The sequence below is a fragment of the Artemia sp. Qi Xiang Cuo genome, chromosome 14 (assembly GCF_049724085.1).
Source record: "Artemia sp. Qi Xiang Cuo chromosome 14, ASM4972408v1, whole genome shotgun sequence".
Taxonomy (NCBI): Eukaryota; Metazoa; Arthropoda; class Branchiopoda; order Anostraca; family Artemiidae; genus Artemia; species Artemia sp. Qi Xiang Cuo.
The window spans coordinates 19757027-19777063 of NC_142807.1; the positions used below are offsets into that span (position 1 = coordinate 19757027).

At 33.8% G+C, this 20037-nt stretch overlaps 1 protein-coding gene across 1 annotated transcript in view; it reads left to right on the forward strand.

Moving 5' to 3' along the window:
* Positions 1-20037, forward strand: part of Ptp36E (protein tyrosine phosphatase 36E) — a gene marked incomplete at its 5' end in the record, with an annotated part of 274732 nt that overhangs the window by 252497 nt on the left and 2198 nt on the right. The window lies entirely within an intron of this gene.

Sequence of the window (20037 nt, forward strand, 5' to 3'; positions counted from 1 at the left end):
ATAGGAAAACTATTTGAAAAACATTACAGCGCTTCTCATTGTAATAAACGCAATACACTGAATAATACACAATTATTAAAAAAATTGTGAAAAATATATAAGAAAATAATGAAAAGTTGTAACAAACATAGATACTTGTGCAAAATTTGCAGCTCCAGACCCCTCTGTGCACGACACTCAGTGATCAAAGAAAAAAAAATCCCTCATCACTTATTCTGAAAATAATATAAGAGCCTGAGCGAACTTCTGTTCTTCTGATTTCCAATATGCTACCAGAATTTGCTATCTCTTTGTTCCAAGAACTACTCGTAGCCCTTTTCCCAAATTTAGGCTGCTTATTAAATTACCATTAATTAATGACCTACAGTTGGTAAATTTTCTCATTTCCAGGCCAAAAACTTTTCCCCCTTTCCCCATTGGCCACTAATCAAATCTAGATATTCAAGCATGGTGAACATTCATTTTGTTAGAAATACGTATTTTTAATTCAATGATACATAATAATAACACATTTTTAAGATATATATAAAGACCCATATTTAATTTTTATGTGAACTTTAACGTCATCATGCAACAAACTAAGACATTTTCTAAAATAAAGTGTATAAAATAAAATTTATAAAATAAAATAAAGCGTAAGCTGTTGAATTGATCCCTCTATATCGTGCCGTTGAGCCGTCTCGGACATGAGATTTGGTGTCTACAGCTTTTTTGGTGGAATGAAATCTTCAGTAAATTCCTTCTGCATACCAATTAAATTTTCAAGGGAGTATACTCTGCAATGTTTCACCTTGCCCCAGTATATCAAGGTGACAAAAAAACTTGCTATCTTGCGAAATAACATTTCCTAGTGAACTAATTGCATACCCTATAATCTATTTCTGTCCTTATTCATGTTTAAAGTTCAATAGGTTAGCATTAGAACAATGTTCGTCTTTGTAATTAGATACTTATGCATAAGGACATCTATTAAATTTCCTCGTTGAACTAAAGCCAGAATAGTCAATCTAAGTGGTGTATCTTAAGCCACCACGTCTTTATTAGCCATTTTTTGGAACACCTGGTTAACTCACAGAAGAAGATATTACCAATCAATGTACACGCTGATAAGATATAGAATCCAGCGAGGGATCCAAGCCTTTCGGCAAGTAGTACATTTCTTACAATATCAATTTTTGTACACACTGACAACAGGGAAAGGAAGAAACCCATGATGCTGATTTAATACAAATACCTGCTAAAAATCTGAAATGAGCCCAGTAGGTGAAAGGTTCTCTAAGAGACTATCATCTTGGTTCTTATGCTTAGAATTTATTTTCCCGAGTGTAAGATACAGAGAGGATACCATAATTACCTGCTGCTCTGATCTTTGACAATAGACCTAATTAAAACGATCGCTGTGAACGTTTTTTAAAACTAGACTCTTAATTTTTCTGTTTAAATTTTACCATCCAAAGGAGAACAAGTTAAAATCTCATCCTCTTCCTGATAAGTTTTGTTTAATCTTGTCAAACGGATGGAGTTTGTAATTTTCCTCACTGAGACTTTAACCAGGCTCACTTGAGTAAAAGTTATTGAAGATCTAAACTGTAGTTCGCAGCTATATGAAATCAAATGCTTGGATTTCTTAGTTTAAAGCCAAGTGTTGTTGCAATTCCTGTTACAGTTCTTTGCAATTCCTCATGTTCCTCAAGAAAAAAAATCGTATGCTTGACCAACAGTCTACGTAGCGCAGGTACAGATCTTCTCATTATCTGCCTTCCGCCGGGAACTTTATGTGTTGCCGTCCTCTAAGTACCTTGTAAGTCTCTGCATGAACTTAAAGCGTAAAAACTGAACTAAAGACTATGAGTAATTTATAGGAATGAGAACTGGTGCTGCTGTCAACAAATAAATCACTAGTGCCGATGGCTGTTCTTTGCATAGCGATTATCTTATTTTTATCTAAAGTGGGGGCAGCAGCTTACTAATATCCGCACAAAAGAAATGTAAAGGCATTTAAAATAAGGGATTTTGATTGCCATTTTCAGTGCTCAAAAAAACCTACAATGGTTGCTTATATAAAATGGTAGTACATATGTATAGAAAAGGTACCGGCGGAATCACCAAACAGTTCGAAGTCAAGGAGGCACACTTGTGCCTCTATAAAGAGGCGACCCACCACAATGTTACAGGTCCTAGATTTCAGGTCCTAGAGGTTGCAGAGAGACGGCGGTGATCGCATTTTGGAGCCCAAGCTCAAACTAAGAAACGTGCAAAATTTCATCCTCTTCCGACTTTATCTTCATGGGGTAAACTGGGCCGGAAGTTTCGACCCTTCCACCACAGCCCCCCTTTAACGTTGTCCGATTGGGCTGAAATTTAGAAGTTAAGCTTTCCTAGGGCCCGGGAGCTTATCCTCGAAATTTCAGCTCACTCCGATCACTCCTTCCCTGTTTTCAAAAAACCAAATATAGCCACTTAAACTTCATTTCTCTTTTTTTTCTTGTTATCCACGCCTACAGGCCACAGTTGGCAACTGATCCAGGTGAATGAGGACTCATTCGAAGCAGAATTCGACCTGTTAGGGCCTTTTGATATTTTCAGACCGAAAAAATTATCCCCCGAATTTACATTTACGAAAAACCTCGTTTTCCTATAAGAACCCGCTATAAGCGGGCTAGCCCGCAAAAACGCGGGCTCGCTTTCCTATAAGAGCCCGCAAGCAATTTCCGGTCCTAGAGGTCGCAGAGAGACTGTGGTAATCGCATTTTGTAGCCCACCCTCAAACTAAGACCCGTGCAAAATTTCACCCTCCTCCGACTTTATCAAGGAGGCACACTTGTGCCTCTAAAAGGATGCCGCCCCCCAAACCCCCCGCTTTCGCAGCCTTTAAATAAAAAAAAAAGTTTTTTAAACTGAAAGTAAGGAGCGACATTAAATCTTAAAACGAACAGAAATTATTCCGTATATGAAAGGGGCTGTGCCCTCCTCAACGCCTCGCTCTTTACGCTAAAGTTTTTATTGTTAAAAAAAGAGTTGTGAGAAAGTCAAACTTTAGCGTAAAGAGCGAGGCGTTGAGGAGGGCACAGCCCCTTTCATATACGGAATAATTTCTGTTCGTTTCAAGATTTAATGTCGCTCCTTACTTTCAGTTTAAAAAACTTTTTTTGATTTAAAGGCTGCGAAAGCGAGGGGTTTGGAGGGCGGCAGCCCCCAACTGTGCCTCCTAATCCCTGTACGTTTTAAGGTTCGACCTTGTAACTCAGCCTCTTTAACTCTTTAGAAAACGTAGTTTTTTTCAAATAATTTTACAAGTAAGGAGCGACTCGGCGCTATAGTAACCGAAATTCTAAAAGAAGGATTTTGACAACAACTAACGAGTTAGAAGATTGGATTTCTATGGCGAATCCAAATATTTAAAATTTATTAAGTTTGTTGTCACCCATCGAAAGTTAAGAGCCTGAGAAAATTTGCCCCCAAATCACACCATCAGATTCAGCAAATCAATTAACCCTACTTGCGAAGATTTCAAGTTCCTGTCTTTAAAATAAGAAATTGTGTATTTTTTTTGCCAGAAAAAGATCAAGGATGCGTGTTTTTAAAAAGAAAAATTCCAATAGTGGTTTTATCAAACCAATGTTCCAAGGAGATGGGAGATCGCACATTCCAGTAAAATTAAAAGATGTAGTGTCATTTTTAAGTGACCAAAAAGATTGGAATGCAGACAATACAATTGCCTATTGTGTACTTCGAGCCTACTATTATTATCATTATTTATTGGAAAACCCGTCATACAAAAAGAGAAACAACGGAGTAATAAGCAAAAAAAAAAGCAATACACATAAACTTAGGAGTTATACATGTGGTTTTTAGTGACGAAAGCTGGAGCTAAGATCTAAATCAGCTCTTTGAACAAATTACACAAAACGAGAAAGAAAAACTCGATTATACACTGCTCTGCAGGTGCGCGACATGTTTCTTTTTTTTAGGCTCCTAAATACTGAAAAAACATAAACAATATGAACATCATTGTATCAAGCCACAATTGGTAAAAAAAAATAACCCAAATAATCATCTGTGAATTAAAAAATATACAGTAGATAATCATATCAACTAGTGTAAATATGACAAAAAACGGTCTTGACACTTTCACCCGCTGGTCTTGAACTCAGATCACTTTCAACAAATGATTCATTTACTCCGATATAAATAAATATCAGAAACAAGGAAATTATTCAATCACGGATCCTTTTACATCTTTACATAAAGCAAAATGCTTAAATGAACCGATAATTAATAATTAATTAAATTATTAGTAATATACGCAATATATTATCAGAGAAAAATTGACACCAAAATTGAGAATAACTAGCGTCACTTAAATTGGACTCACACGAAAAGAGACTAAATCATCAATCAGTTTAAAAACTACAACAAAGCGCGAAAACAAACACTTAAAAAAACAACAAAAAACAAAACAGACAAATACATCTTAACCACTGGACCAGTACTGACGACCAGGGATGGTTCAACTTCCTTAAACGGGAATTATAAGCACGAATTTGCTTTCCCACAGCTATAATGGGGTCAGAAATGCTGAATTTTCTAATTAGATAAGAATTGTACGCCCAAGAATTGCAGTCGCATGTGCATTACTGACGAACTAATGGGAAGACCAAGGTAGGTGAAATGATCTACTGGCTTAATCCTACTATTTCCGAGAGGAATATCCCTAGGCGACGCTTGCTTCCAGTTGAAGAATACAACTTCGGACTTTTCAGCATTGAACTGAAGACCAAGTTTTGCATACTCAGATTCTAGCGTTGCGAAAATCTCGCTTTTGCGCTGGATAGTGCGGCTCCAATTCAGAATGTCGTCTGCATAACATACGAGAGATAGATCAAGACCTGCAAAGATGAATGATGTGGGAACAGCTGACTGTGCATCAAGAACTCCATTATTTAATAGTAAAGGGGAAGAAACAGCACATTGACGGGTACCTTTTTTGACATTGACAAAAATATTAGGGGTTGGTGCGTAGACTTGAGAGCCGTCAACTTTAGCTAATGGGTAAAGTATTAGGTGAACTTTAAGACGATAATACATGTCTCGAACGGTTCTGATACATGAAGGGTTCACTTCACGTTTTGCTGCATGGAGTAGCATAGAGGTTTGAATTGAGAGAGTCGAACGCTTTACGAACATCATGCCCAGCCAACACGAGAGTTTCATCTAATGCATCAGCATCGATCAATGCGTTCGTGACAACCGACAAAGCGTGGGCACAACTGAGACGTGGCTGGAATCCAAATTGGTAAGGTGGAACAGAGCATTTTGCGTTCAGATGGTCGATGAACAGAAGTTCAAAAAGCTTACAGAAGGTAGCAGCCACTGTTATAGAGCGGAAGGACGAGCACTGGGTAGCGAGTTTACCTTTCTTTGGAATTGGAGTGGGATCTCCGATTGAGAAAGAAGACGGTACAACTCTGTGGGTAACAATCAAATGCATCAAAAGAGCAATATGGTTTACCAGCAGCTCGCTTCCATGCAGAATGTGAAGAGTGCTCATTTTATTGATGCCAGAAGATTTCTTACGCTTTATGTGTTGCATTGCTCGCAGTACTTAATCAACTGAAAGAACAAAATTGTCGGTTGGACAACTAGACAGAAATTTATCAAGCTTATCTTCATATTCGGACTGTAGGGCGGCATCTGGTGGGGAGAATTCAGATAATTCTGGTAGGGAGAATATTGTTTACTTCGAGCCTACAACATGTGCGCCGTCATTATGCAACGTCCGCTGACATTACATAAAGTGTGCGCCGTCATTAAATTAAAAGAAAGAAAAAAAAATGCCTTGAATGTTTCAACGAAAAATCGAATGTCAAAAAAGTATTATGTGACAGTGATTTGTGTGCTGTCATTACATGAGATGTGCGCCGTCCTTACATAAGATATGTGAAAAAAACTCCTTATTCACATTCATTGGCCCTAGTGTTTCAGGAGTTGTTCTTAAAGAATAAGGACAAAAAGTCAAACTTTAGGGTAAAGAGTGACAAATGAGGAAGAGGCGGTCCCCCTCATATCCGGTATAATTTATGATTGTCTTAAGCTTTAACGTTGTTCCTTACTTTCAGTTTAAAAAAATTATTTGTTTTTGAATTTAATTTCTGACCCTTTTTCTGAATCATACCAGGAAATTCTCCTCCCTGGCCATGTAAACCTTCGACTAGAGAATTCTCTTAGAAGTTTTTCCTCCTCAGCGAAAATTCTCTCCCAGAATATCCCCTAGAAAAAAATCTGTATATTTCCCAATAACAAATAGTAGGCTCGAAGTAAACAATAGTCAAATTGCATAACTTACAGCCGTTTCCCCAGGGTCTGCGGGGATTGATGTCATCCCAAGAGCTATTGCACCTTTCAACTGTCTTAAGACAAATGGTTATCTTAAAATTTTGATCATCAATTTTTGGGGGAAAAGTAGCATTAGAGGGAGGCTATCGGTATTCCAATCCTTTTGGTCACTTAAAAATGGCACTACATCTTTTAATTTTGCTGGAATGTGCGATTTCCCATCTCCTTGGACAATTGGTTTGATATGTGTCAACAAAACAATTTTTCAGCTTTGATAAGATCTTTATCCCCGTAGGCACTTTAAGCGCACACATAACAGATTAACATGGGATTTTAAAAGCACAGATAGGGGTGTAAAAGTGGAACTCCTAGCTCCTCGCACCTGTACAATGCGGGTTCAGGTGTTCCAATATTTACCCTAGCAGCCACCATTTGTCTCGATTCGTAGCCATTTTTGGCACATTGTTTTTTTGGAAGACGTTCCTCGCTCTATAAATAGAAGCCCTCATATACGAGTCTATTGGATTTCAGGAGGATGTCCCAGTTCTTTCACTCTATAAATAGAAGCCCCATTTACGAGTTTCTTTAATTTCTTGAAGATGCCCAGTTCCTCTCCTTATAAATAGAAGCCCCTCATGCAATGTCTTTGTCAGAGTATAAATTGAAGCCATGATTCGTAGCCATTTTTGTATAGGGAGAGCCGTTATAGACGCCTATTGAAGTTCTGGAAGATGTCCCAGTTCCTTCCCTCTATAAATAGAAGCAACAGACGCAATTTTATGTAACCTTGCGACAGAATTCGTTGGGAATCCCCGCTTGTAACTTAAGGACAGCACCCGCCTTAAGCAATGACGGTTCACACATTTTTGTAAGGACAGTGCACATCTAATGCAATGACAGCACACACATCACTGTCACATAATATTTTTTTGACATTTTATTTTTCGTCGAAACGTTCAAGGCATTTTTTTTCTTTCCTTTAACATAATGACGACGCACCCTTTATGTAATGTCAGCAAACATTGCGTAACGACGGTGCACATGTGGGGTAATGACAGCGCGCACATCACTGTCACATAATACTTCTTTGACGTTTTATTTTTCCCCAAAATGTTCAACGAGTTTTCTTTCTTTCAAAGAGTTTCTTTTTATTCTTTCTTCTTTACTTCTTTGTCCTTCTTGGGACTCGAAACGTCAATTTCCTCCCAATGGATTAGCGCCCCAAGCATCAGGACTAACAGACTATTCTCAGTTTTCTGTCCTAGTCAATATATTCTAGAAATAACCTATTGCCCGCAAGGAGATTTCCCATTTGTCAAGCATGCTAGAACGGCGTGTTTACTGCAATAATTTGGCACGCAGTCGGGGAATATCTATTTCTGGACATTATTGTTCCCAATTCTTTCTTAGAGAAACTATACTAGATAATATTCTGGATTGTTCTTAATGTATTTTTAGTAATAAAAACGGAAAAAAGAATACAAGACTTAATTTCATATTTTACTGTTTTTTTCCTGGCATTATTTTCTCCCAGTTCCTTGCCAGTGACACATTTTAGAAACGACGCCTCATACGGCATTGCCGCACCTGAAGCAGGAGGTTTAATATCCCTATAGATTTACAGTAATTCCAAGACATTTGAATTCTAGCTTGTCAGCCTTTTTTTTACTACAGTTCTTATTTTGCACGGCAAAACTCCTGTAAATACCGATTTACTGGGGGACAGACACTTTTGACTAAAATAAATGTATATGTTATGTGTGAATAGAAGAAAGGTATGGGTCCTAGGAGCCAATTCCAGGTAGAAAGGGTTGTTACTATAGCTAAATGTTTAGGCTCTATTTCATAATTTTGAGGGCTTTAAATGAAAATATCTCGTTTCTTTGACCTAAACTTATGAATATTTCACACTATTGTGACAAGATATAGCGTTTTTCAAACACATCTAAGGGCCATTTTGCCTGAGGATATGCTAGCACTTCAGGACTTTAAGCAAATATTTTCGATTATGCTTTAAATCTATTGATTCAAGTAGTTTTCGCAAGCCTAGCATTTCATAATAACCTTCAAAACACTCCACACCATCATGGCATTACACCCCTACCATCAACGTGGCACACCCCCTCATCACCCCCTAGGACATCTTCAACCTTTTCACTCCGAAAATAAGCTTGAGAATCTAAATTAAACACTTTCTTTATTTGAACAGTGGAACTCGGCATTTCATTGCTAGAATGTGACACTCCAAGCAATTAACGCTACAATGCCACACGTTTACTGCTCTGTGGCACCCCCTCATAATTCCTAAGACATTTTCAGACATTGCATATCAAAAACTATGCTTCAATCCGTTTATTCAAGATTTTCACGAGACAAGCCTATCATAATAACGTCCAAAACATCCCTACAGCATTACAGTTTTACCCACCTGCCCCTTCGTCATCAATGGGGTACATCCCCTCATCATCCCCTTGGGCAGTTTCAACCCTTTCCCTCCGAAAATAAGCTTGTGAATCTAAATTAAACAATTTCTTTGTTTGAACAGCAGAAACTTGGCATTTCACTGCTAAAATATTATTCTCCAAGGCAATTCACGCCACCGAGAATTTAAAACATTTCTTGAACGAACCTTCTCCTTACTTCCACTGGTTTTATAGAAATTGGATGCATGATGACACCCTGTGACGCACGTCATCATCATTTATGCATATTTCTAACGCTTGAATACCCCCCCCCCCCCATGCCATGAATATATTTTCTATTGTTTTTCTTTTCCGACAGTTCTCAACCTGTGCCAGACTATTAATGGTCCTCTGCTACTCTCTGACACCCCCCGTCGTGACCCCTATGACATTTTCCGGTTATTTTCCTGCTAAATGTCACACATCAAATCCATATGTTCATGTTTTGGCAACCCATCGTAATACACCATCTCAATTCCAATCTTGTGCCACACTATTACTGAACCCCTGGAACTCTCTGTCACCCCCATATTCATGTCTATGACATTTTCCAGATATTTTCCTGCTAAAAATCACAAATTAAATCCATAGATTCATGTTTGTGCAGCCCAGCCAACCCACCGCAATACTCAATTCCCGTCCCGTGCCACACTATTACTGGCCCCCTGGCACTCTATGACACCCCTTTTCTCATTTCCAAGACATTTTCCAAATATTTTTTTGTTTAAAATCCCATATTAAATAAATTGGTTCATGTTTTCACAACCCAGCCCTCCCTAATATACCATGTCGATTCACGCCATCGTGCCACACTATTAGTGTACCGTTACAACCCTTTGATGCATATTATCATTCCCAAGACATTTTCCTGATATTCTCAAGTAAAAAATCACAAGTTTTACTTGACGCATGTATTTCACAACCCAACCATCATTGATACACAATGTCGATTCACACCACCGTACCACACTCTTACTTGTCCTCTGGCACTCTCTGACACCCCTTCATCTTCCCTAGGACATTTTCAACCTTTTCATTCCGAAAATAAGCTTATGAATCAGCGGAACTTTATTTGAAAGCGGTGCTCAGCATTTCATTAATAGAACTTGGCACTTCAAGCAATTCACGCCACCATGCCAATATTTTGACTGTCTTTCTGACACCTCCTTCATCATTTCTAAGACATTTTCAGACAATACATGCTGAAAATTACAAATTCAATCCCATGATTCAAGTTTTTCACCGGGCAAGCCTATCACTACGCTCAACAAAACACCTCATACCACCTTAGCATTACACATTTACCATTTAAGGGGCCTATCCCTCATCACTCCCTAGGGCATTTTCAACCTTCTTATCCTGGAAAAAGGCTTGTGAATATAGATTAAACCCCATATTTTTTCAACAGCAGAACTTGAATTCCTTGGAAGCAACAAGTTTTTTTATTAAGATGAACAGAAGTTTTACTCAAAAATATTAAATTTATCATGAAAGTATCAGGTTTTACTTGGTAACAACAAAATTTTTTATTAGCAGCAAGTACTCGCGTAGAAGTAGCAAGTTTTTCTGAACACTAACAAATTTTTTCTTAAATGTAATATGTTTTTTCTTTAATACTAACAAAGTTTTACTTGATACTAACAAATTGTTTCTAATAAGCAGTAACCTTTTCCCAAGAATTAAAACATTATTAGTTAATACTGTTTTATTCTCTTGAGATTGAAAAGTTTTTCTTAATAGTAAGAATTATATTCTATCGGCAGCAAGTTTTCCATTAAAGATAACGATTCTCTGTTAGAAGTAGCAATTTTCTGTTCACGCTAATCAGTTTTCTATTAGGAGTTGCAAGTTTTTCTTAACACTAAAAAAATTTTTCTTAGAAGTTTTTAGTTTTTCCTTAATACTAACAAAGTTTTGCTTAATACAAACAATTTTTTTTAGAAGTAACAACTTTTTGGTTAATAATAACAAAGTTTTACATAATACTATCAAATTTATCTTGGAAGTTACAGTTTTTTCTTAATAATAAGAATTTTTTCTAATAGCAGCAAGTTTTCTGTCAAGGATAACAAAACTCTCTTATGAGTAACAATTTTTCGTTTATTCTAACAAGTTTTCTGTTGGAACTAGCAAGTTTTTCTTAACATTAACAAATTTTTTCTTAGAAGTCACAACTTTTTTCTTTAATACTAACAAAGTTTCAGTTACTACTATCAAATTTATCTTAGACTTAACAGGTTTTCTTAATAGCAACAAATTTTGTTTCTAATAGCTGCAAGTTTTCTGTCAAAGATGACAAATTTCTATTAGAAGTAATAATTTTCTTTTCATCCTAGCAAGTTTTCTGTTAGGAGTATCAAGTTTTTCTTAACACTAACAAATTGTTTCTTAGAAGTAACAAGTTTTTTCTTAATACTAACAAAGTTTTACTTAATACTTAAAAAATTTTTCCTTATAAGTACCAACGTTTTCCTTAATACTAACAAATTTTTACTTAATACCATCAAGTTTCTCTTGGAAGCAACAGGTTTTTCTTAGTAGTAAAACATTTTCTAGCAGTCGCAAGTTTTCAGTTAAAAGTAGCAATTTTTTCTTAACACTAACGAATTGTTTCTTAGAAGTAACAAGTGGTTTCATTAATACTAACAAAGTTTTACTTAATACTAACACATATTTTCGTAGAAGTAACAGCTCTTTCCTTAATACAAACAAAGTTTTACTTAAAACTATCAAATTTCTCTTGGAAGTAACAAATTTTTCTTACTAGGAAGAACTTTTTCTAATAGCAGCAAGTTTTTCCTCAAAGATAACAAATTTCTCTTAGATGAAACAGTTTTCTGTTTAGGCTAACAAGTTAATACTATCAAATTTCTCTTGGAAATAACAATTTATTCTTAATAGTAAATTTTTTTTCTAACAGCAGCAAGTTTTCCGTCAAGGATAACAGATTTCTCTTAGAAGTAACAGTTCTCTGTTTATGCGAACCAGTTTTCTATTAGAACTAGCAAGTTTTTCCTTACAATAAAATTTTTGCTTGGATATATCAACTTTTTCCTTAATACTAACGAAGTTTTACTCATGACTATCTAATTTCTCTTGAAAGTCATCGGTTTTTCGTAATAGTAAGAAATTTTTCTAATAGCAGCAAGTTTTCCGTTAAAGATAACAAATTTATCTTAGAAGTAACAATTTTCCGTTCATGCTCACAGGTTTTCCGTTAGAATTAGCAAGTTTTTCTTAGCACTACAAAAAATTTTCTTAGAAGCGACAACTCTTTCATTAATACTAAAAAAGTTGTACTTAATACTAATAATTTTTTTCTTAGAAGTAACAAATTTTTCTTTAATACTAACAAAATTTTACTTACTGCCATCTTATTTCTCTTGGAATAAACAGGGTTTTCTTAATTTTAAGAAATTTTTTCCAATAGCAGCAAGTTTTCCGTCAAAGATAACAAATTTCCCTTAGAATTAACAATTCTCTGTTTTACTAACAAGTTTTCTCATAGAAGTAGAATGTGTTTCTTAATACTATCAAATTTTCTAAGAAGTAACAACCTTTTTCCCTTAATACTAACAAAATTTTAAATAGTACTAACAAATTTCTTAATAAAAGTAACAACTTTTTCCTTAATACTAGCAAAGTTTTCTTAATACTATCAAATTTCTCCTGGAAGTGACAGATTTTTTGTCTTAGTAAAACTTTTTCCTAATAGCAGCGCGTTTTTCGTCATTGTTAACAAAGTTCTGTTAGAAGTAACAATTTTCTGTTTACGCTAACAAGTTGTCAGTTAAAAGTAGCGAGTTTTTCTTAATAATAACAAATTTTTCTTTGAAGTAACAAGTTTTTTCTTAATACTAAAAAAATTTTACTTAATACTTAAATAATTTCTTACAAAAATTAAGCAATATAAAAGTATTTGTATTTCAATAAAAAGTGAATAAATAACAACAAAATAAACACTTAATTAAAAAAAACCGATTATTTCATCCCCACCGTCCGGGAGCCTTTGTCAACGGAAAAAGGGAGAAAAAAATGTTCTTTAAAAAACAATACATTGAAATACAACGAAACTAAACACACGAAGAGAGAAAAAACAAAAGAAAAAAAAATATAAATAAATGAGTAGAAATCAAACTCACATCTTGACTAAAAATTTCATGCACTGGAAAATTTAACGCAATAAAAAAAGCGAGTGTCTATAGTGTTACCATTCGTCTTCTCACAATCAATGCATAAATGGAAATACCTTAAATAAAACTTCCATGCACTGGCGTATTTAACACAATAAACAAAAGTGAAAAAATAAAAATAATCTACTAATCATCTTGGTAGATTTCTTTTTCATTGATTCCAACCTGTTTCTTATTTAGTTTCTGTTCTGTCGTTGGCAACGAAAGGTTCAATTTTCGTTGGTTTCTTTTTCTTTCCTTTCTTTTTTGTTTAGCACTGAGGACGACGCGGCGGAAGTCCTTGTCGAAATATTTGCTTATTTCTTCTTCTTCATAGTTCACCAATGGCTGACAAAAGCCTAGTTTTTTCACCTTTTTTTATCTTATTTTTCTTTTTGTTATTTTCTTTCCTCTCTGCGTTTCATTTGTTAAGTTTTGCTTAATACTTACTATTTTTTTCGTAGAAGCAACAACGTTCTCATCATTAACAACAAAGTTTTACTTAATACTATCACAGGTTTTTATTAAATGTAGTAAATATTTCTAATAGCAGCAAGTTTTTCGTCAAATATAACAAATTTCTCTTAGAATTACCAGTTCTTTGTTTATTTTAACAAGTTTTCTTTTAGAACTGGAAAGTTTTTCTTAACACGAACGAATTTTACTTAGAAGTAACAACTTTTTTCCTTAATACTAACAAAGTTTTAGATAATACTAACAAATTTCTTATTAGAAGTATCAACTTTTCCATTAATACTTACAAGGCTTTACTTAATACTATCAAAATTATCTTGAAACTAACAGGTGTTTCTTAGTACTAAGAAATATTTTCTAATAGCAGCAAGTTTTCCGTCAAAGATAATGTTATCTTTGGTTAGCATTTGATAATTTTAACTTAGGTTAGCATGACCACTCATGCTAACCTAAATTAAAGGAACCTAACCTACACGTAGTTAACTTAATGTAGTTAACAAGTTTTTAAGTTAATGTAAAAAATTATTACTTCTAAGAGGAATTTGTTATCTTGGACGGAAAACTTGAAGCTATTAGAAAATACTATTAAGACAAACCTGTTACTTCTAAGAAAGATTTGATAGCATTAAGTAAAACTTTGTTAGTATTAATGAAAAAGTTGTTGCTTACAAGAAAAAAAGTTTTAGTATTAGTTAAATATTTGTTAGTATTAAGAAAAAACTTGTTACTTCTAAGAAAAAAAAATTTAGTGTTAAGAAAAACTTACTACTTCTAATAGAAAATTGTTAGCATCAACAGAAAATTGTTACTTCTAAGAGAAATTTGTTATCTTTGACGGAAAACGTTTTGTTAGTAGAAAATATTTGTTTCAATTAAGAAAACCTTTTACTTTAATGTAAACTTGATAGTATTAAATAAAAAATTTTTATTATTGAGGAAAAAATTGTTACTTCTAACAAAAATTGCTATTATTATGTAAAACTTTGTTAGTATTAATGAATTTTGTTACTTCTAAGAAAAAAATTGTTAGTGTTAATAAAAACTTGCTAATTCTAACAGAAAACTTGTTAGCATGAACAGAAAACTGTTACTTCTAAAAAAAATTTGTTATCTTTGACAAAACACTTGCTGCAATTAAAAATGATTTCCTCTATTATGAAAAATATATTACTTCCAAAAGAAATTTGATCGTATTAAGTAAAACTTTGTTAGTATTAAGGAAAAATAGTTGTTACTTCTTAGAAATAATTTAACAGTCTTAAGAAAAACTTGCTACTTCTATTAGAAAACTTGTTAGCTTAGACAGAAAATCGTTACTTCTAAGAGAATTTTGTTATCTTTTAGAGTTCTAGTTTAGTTTAGTTTTAGTTAAGAGTTTGGTGTTTTACCTTAGAATCATAGCTTAGAGTTTTAGTTAGAGTTCTAGTTTAGTAATACTTAAGAGTTTAGAATTTTAGCTTATAGTCTTAGCTAAGAGATTTTGTTAGAGTTCTAGTTTAGTTTAGTTATAGTTAAGAGTTTGGTGTTTTACCATAGAGACTTAGCTTAGAGTTTTAGTTTAGTTTAGTTTTAGTTAAGATTTTAGAGTTTTAGCTTAGAGTCTTAGCATAGAGTTTTTGTTAGAGTTCTAGTTTAGTTTAGTTTTAGTTAAGAGTTTAGAGTTTTAACCTAGAGTCTTATCTCAGAATTTTTGTTAGAGTTCTAGTTTAGTTTAGCTTTAGTTAAGAGTTTAGAGTTTTATCATAGAGTCATAGATTAGTGTTTTTGTTGAAGTTGAAGTTTAGTTTAGGCTTAGTTAAGAATTGAGAGTTTTTATCTTAGAGTCATAGCTTAGAGTTTTTGAATTTCTAGTTTACTTTAGTTAGTAGTTTAGAGTTCCACCTTAGAGTCTTAGCTTAGAGTTTTACTTAGAGTTGAAGTTTAGTTTAGTTATAGTTAAGGGTTTAGAGTTTTAGCTTGGAGTCTTAGCTTAGAGTTTTAGTTAGAGTCCTAGCTTTGTTTAGTTTTAGTTAAGAGTTTAGAGTTTTACCTAAAAGTCTTAGCTTAGAGTTTTATATAGAGTTCTAGTTTAGTTAAGTTTTAGCAAAGAGTTTTGAGTTTTACCTTAAAGTCTTAGATTGGAGTTTTAGTTAGGCTTGAAGTTTCGTTTAGTTTAGTTATAGTTAAGAGTTTTAGTTTTAGCTTAGAGTCTTAGCTTAGAGTTTTGGTTAGAGTTATTGTTTAGTTTAGTTTTAGTTAAGAGTTATAGCTTTAGCCTAGAATGTTAGCTTAGAGATTTAGCTAGAGTTGAAGTTTAGTCTAAACTAGCATAACCACAAAACTACACAATATTGCATAGAAATACCAAAACCATAGGTTAGGTTAGGTCAGGTTAGGTTAGAAGTTAGGTTTCTCCATGTTTAAGTTAGGTTAGATTAGGTTAGCTTACCATGAGCGCTCATGATAAGCTAACCTAATCTAACCTAACTTAAACATGGAGAAACCTAACTTCTAACCTAACCTGACCTAACCTAACCTATGGTTTTGGTATTTCTATGCAATATTGTGTAATTTTGTGGTTATGCTAGTTTAGACTAAAAACTCTGACTCTATGTTAAAACTCTAAACTCTTAACTGAAACTAAACTAAACTAGAACTCTAAGCTAAGTCTCTATGGTAAAACATCAAACTCTTAACTATAACTAAACTAAACTAGAACTCTAACAAAAACTCTGATCTAAGACTCTGGGGTAAAACTCTAAAATCTTAAGTATTACTAAACTAGAACTCTAGCTAAAACTCTAAGCTATGACTCTAAGGTAAAACACCAAACTCTTAACTAAAACTAAACTAGAACTCTAACAAAAACTCTAAGCTAAGACTCTAAGCTAAAAAACTCTAAACTCTTAACTAAAACTAAACTAAACTAAAACTGTAATCTAGGTCTCTGAGGTAAAACTCAAAACGCTTAACTATAACTATACTATACTAGAGCTTTAACAAAAAGTCCAAGCTAAGACTCTAAGATTAAAATATAAACTATTAAATATAACTAAACTTAACTTCAAATCTAACAAAAACTCTAAACTAAGACTCTAAGCTAAAACTCTAAACTATTACCTAAAACTAAACTAAACTAGAACTTCAACAAAAACTCTAAGCTATGACTCTCAGCTAAAAACTCTAAAGTCTTAACAAAAGTTAAAATAAAATACAACTAAAACAAAAACTCTAAGATAATACTCTAATATAAAATTGCAAACTCATAAAAAAAGCTAAACTAGAACTCTAACTAGAACTCTAAGTTAAGACTCTAAGGTAAAACACCAAACTCTTAACTAAAACTAAACTAAACTAGAACTCTAAAAAAAAAAACTCTAAACTCTTAACTAAAACTAAACTAAACTAAAACTCTAAGCTAGGTCTCTATGGTAAAACTCCAAACTCTTAACTATATGTAAACTAAAATAGAACTCTAACAAAAACTCTAAGCTAAGACTCTATGCTAAAACTCTAAACTCTTAACTATTACTAAAATAAACTAGAACTCAAACAAAAAACTCCAAGCTAATAATCTAAGCTAAAACTCTAAACTCTTAAATAAAACTAAACTAGAACTCTAACTAAAACTTTAAGCTAAGACTCTAAGGTAATACATCAAACTCTGGACTAAAAGTAAACTAGGACTCTAACAAAAACTCTAAACTAAGACTCTATGCTAAAAACTCTAAACTCCTAACTAAAACTAAAGTAAACAAAAACTCTAAGCTAGGTCTCTAAGGTAAAACTCCAAACTCTTAACTATATGTAAAATAAACTAGAACTCTAAAAAAAACTCTAATCTAAGACTCTATGCTAAAACTCTAAACTCCTAACTATTACTAAACTAAACTTCAACTCTAACAAAAACTCTAAGCTAAAACTCTAAGCTAAAACTTTAAACTCTTAACTAAAACTAAAATAAACTAGAACTATAACAAAAAACTCTAAGATAGGACTCTAAGATAAAATTCTTAACTCTTAACTAAAACTAAACTAGAACTCTAACTAAAACTCTAAGCTAAGACTCTAAGGTAAAACACCAAACTCTTAACTAAAACTAAACTAAACTAGAACTCTAACAAAAACTCTAAACTAAGACTCTAAGCTAAAAAACTCTAAACTCTTAACTAAAACTAAACTAAACTAAAACTCTAAGCTAGGTCTCTAAGGTAAAACTCCAAACTCTTAACTATATGTAAACTAAATTAGAACTCTAACAAAACTCTAATCTAAGACTCTATTATAAGACTATAAATTCTTAAATATTACTAAACTAAACTACAACTCTAATAAAAACTCTAAGCTAAGACTCTAAGCTAAAACTAAACTTTTAAATAAAAATAAACTAAAATATAAATTCAAAAAAAACTCTAAGCAAATAATATTATCTAAAAACTATAAACTATTAACTTAAAATAAACTAAATTACAACTATAAGAAAAACTCTAATTTACGGCTATAAGCTAATATTCTAAACTATTAACTAAAACTAAACTAAACTATAACTCTAACTAAAAACTCTAAGCTAAAACTCTAAGGTAAAACATCAAACTCCTAACTAAAACTAAACTAGAACTCTAACTGAAACTCAAAGGTAAAAAATCAAACTCTTAACTAAAATTAAACTAAACTAGAACGCTAGCAAAAAAAACTCTAAGCTAAAATTCTAAACTCTTAACTAAAACTAAACTAAACTAGAACTCTAACTAAAACTCTAAGCTAAGACTCTAAGGTAAAACACCAAACTCTTAACTAAAGCTAAACTAGAACTCTAACTGAAACTCAAAGGTAAAGAATCAAACTCTTAAATAAAATTAAACTAAACTAGAACTCTAACAAAAAAACTCTAAGATAAGACTCTATGATAAAACTCTAAACTCTTAACTATTACTAAACTAAACTTCAACTCTAACAAAAACTCTAAGCTAGGACTCTAAGCTAAAAAACTCTAAACTCTTAACTAAAACTAAACTAAACATGAACTCTAGCTAAAACTCTAAGCTAAGACTCTAAGCTAAAAACTCTATACTCTTAACTAAAACTAAACTAGACTAGAACTCTAACTGAAACTCAAAGGTGAAACATCAAACTCTTAACTAAATTAAACTAAACTACAACTCTAAAAAAAAAAACTCTAAGCTAAGACTCTAAGCTAAAACTCAAAACTCTTCACTAAAACTTATCCAAACTATAAATTTAAGTAAAACTCTAGGCTATGACTCTAAGCTAAAACTCTAAATTCTTAACTGTAACTAAACTAAACTTCAACTCTAACTAAAACTCTAAGCTAAGACTCTAAGGTAAAACTCTAAACTCTTAACTAAAACTAAACCAAACTAAAACTCTAAGCTAAGACTCTAAGCTAAAACTATAAACTCTTAAGTATAACTAAACTAAACGAAACTTCAACCCTAACTAAAACTCTAATCTAAGACTTTAAGGTAAAACTCAAAACTCTTAACTAAAACTAAACTAAATTAGAACTCTGAACAAACCTCTAAGCTAAGACTCTAAGCTAAAACTCTAAACTATTAACTAAAACTAAACTAAGCTAGAACTTCAACAAAAACTCTAAGCTAAGTCTCTAAGGTAAACTTCAAACTCTTACCTATAACTAAGTTGCGGGTGAAAAGGATGGGTACTTCAAGTTGGAATATGGGTTTAAGAGGGACATTAAGAAAGTAACTTGCTCTGAAATGACTTTTGAAAAATATTTCTTGGTGTTGAGGTATCCAAATCTGTAAAGTATAGTTGTGGGTGAAAGGATTGGTACTTCAAGTTGGAAAATGGGTTTAGGAGGGAAATTAAGAAAGGAACTTGCTCTGAAATGACTTTTGAAAAATATTTCTTGGTGTTGAGGTATCCAAATCTGTAAAGTATAGTTGTGGGTGAAAGGATTGGTACTTCAAGTTGGAAAATGGGTTTAGGAATGACATTATGAAAGGAACTTGTTCTGAAAAGATATAATAAATTCATAAAAAAGTATTAAAAAAAATGGAGAGGGGACTCTTTGGGGAGCCCGGGGAGGGCGTTTAGGGATCCTGGGGACCCTTGAGGGCCGGGTGGTTCTTTTGGGAGCCCAGGGGGACCTGTGGAGACCGGGAGAGGGTCTTTGGGGGCCCAGGGAGGGCCTTGCGGGGTCTGGGGGGCCCTTGAGTACCAAATGGTCCTTTGGGAGCCCGGTGGACCTTTGGGGACCGGGGGTGGGCCTTTGGAGATTCGGGGGCCCTTTGGGAGCCTGGGGGACCTTTGGGGACCGGGGGAGGGCCTTTGGGGGCCCGGGGAGGACCTTTGGGGGTCTGGGGGGCCCTTGAGGGCCGATTGGTCCTTTGGGAGTCCGGTGGACCTTTGGGGACCGGGGGAGGGCCTGTGGGGGTTCGGGGGCCCTTTGGGAGCCTGGGGGACCTTTGAGGACCGGGGGCTTCCTTCGAGGTTGGGATAGGGGGATTGGAACCCTTTGGAGTTGGGGTAGGGGGATCGGAACCCTTTGGGTTGGGGTATGGGACCTCACGACACTGTTAAAATACAACTTGTGTATTATAACGACCACAGAGTTTACCCTTAAATTCTCT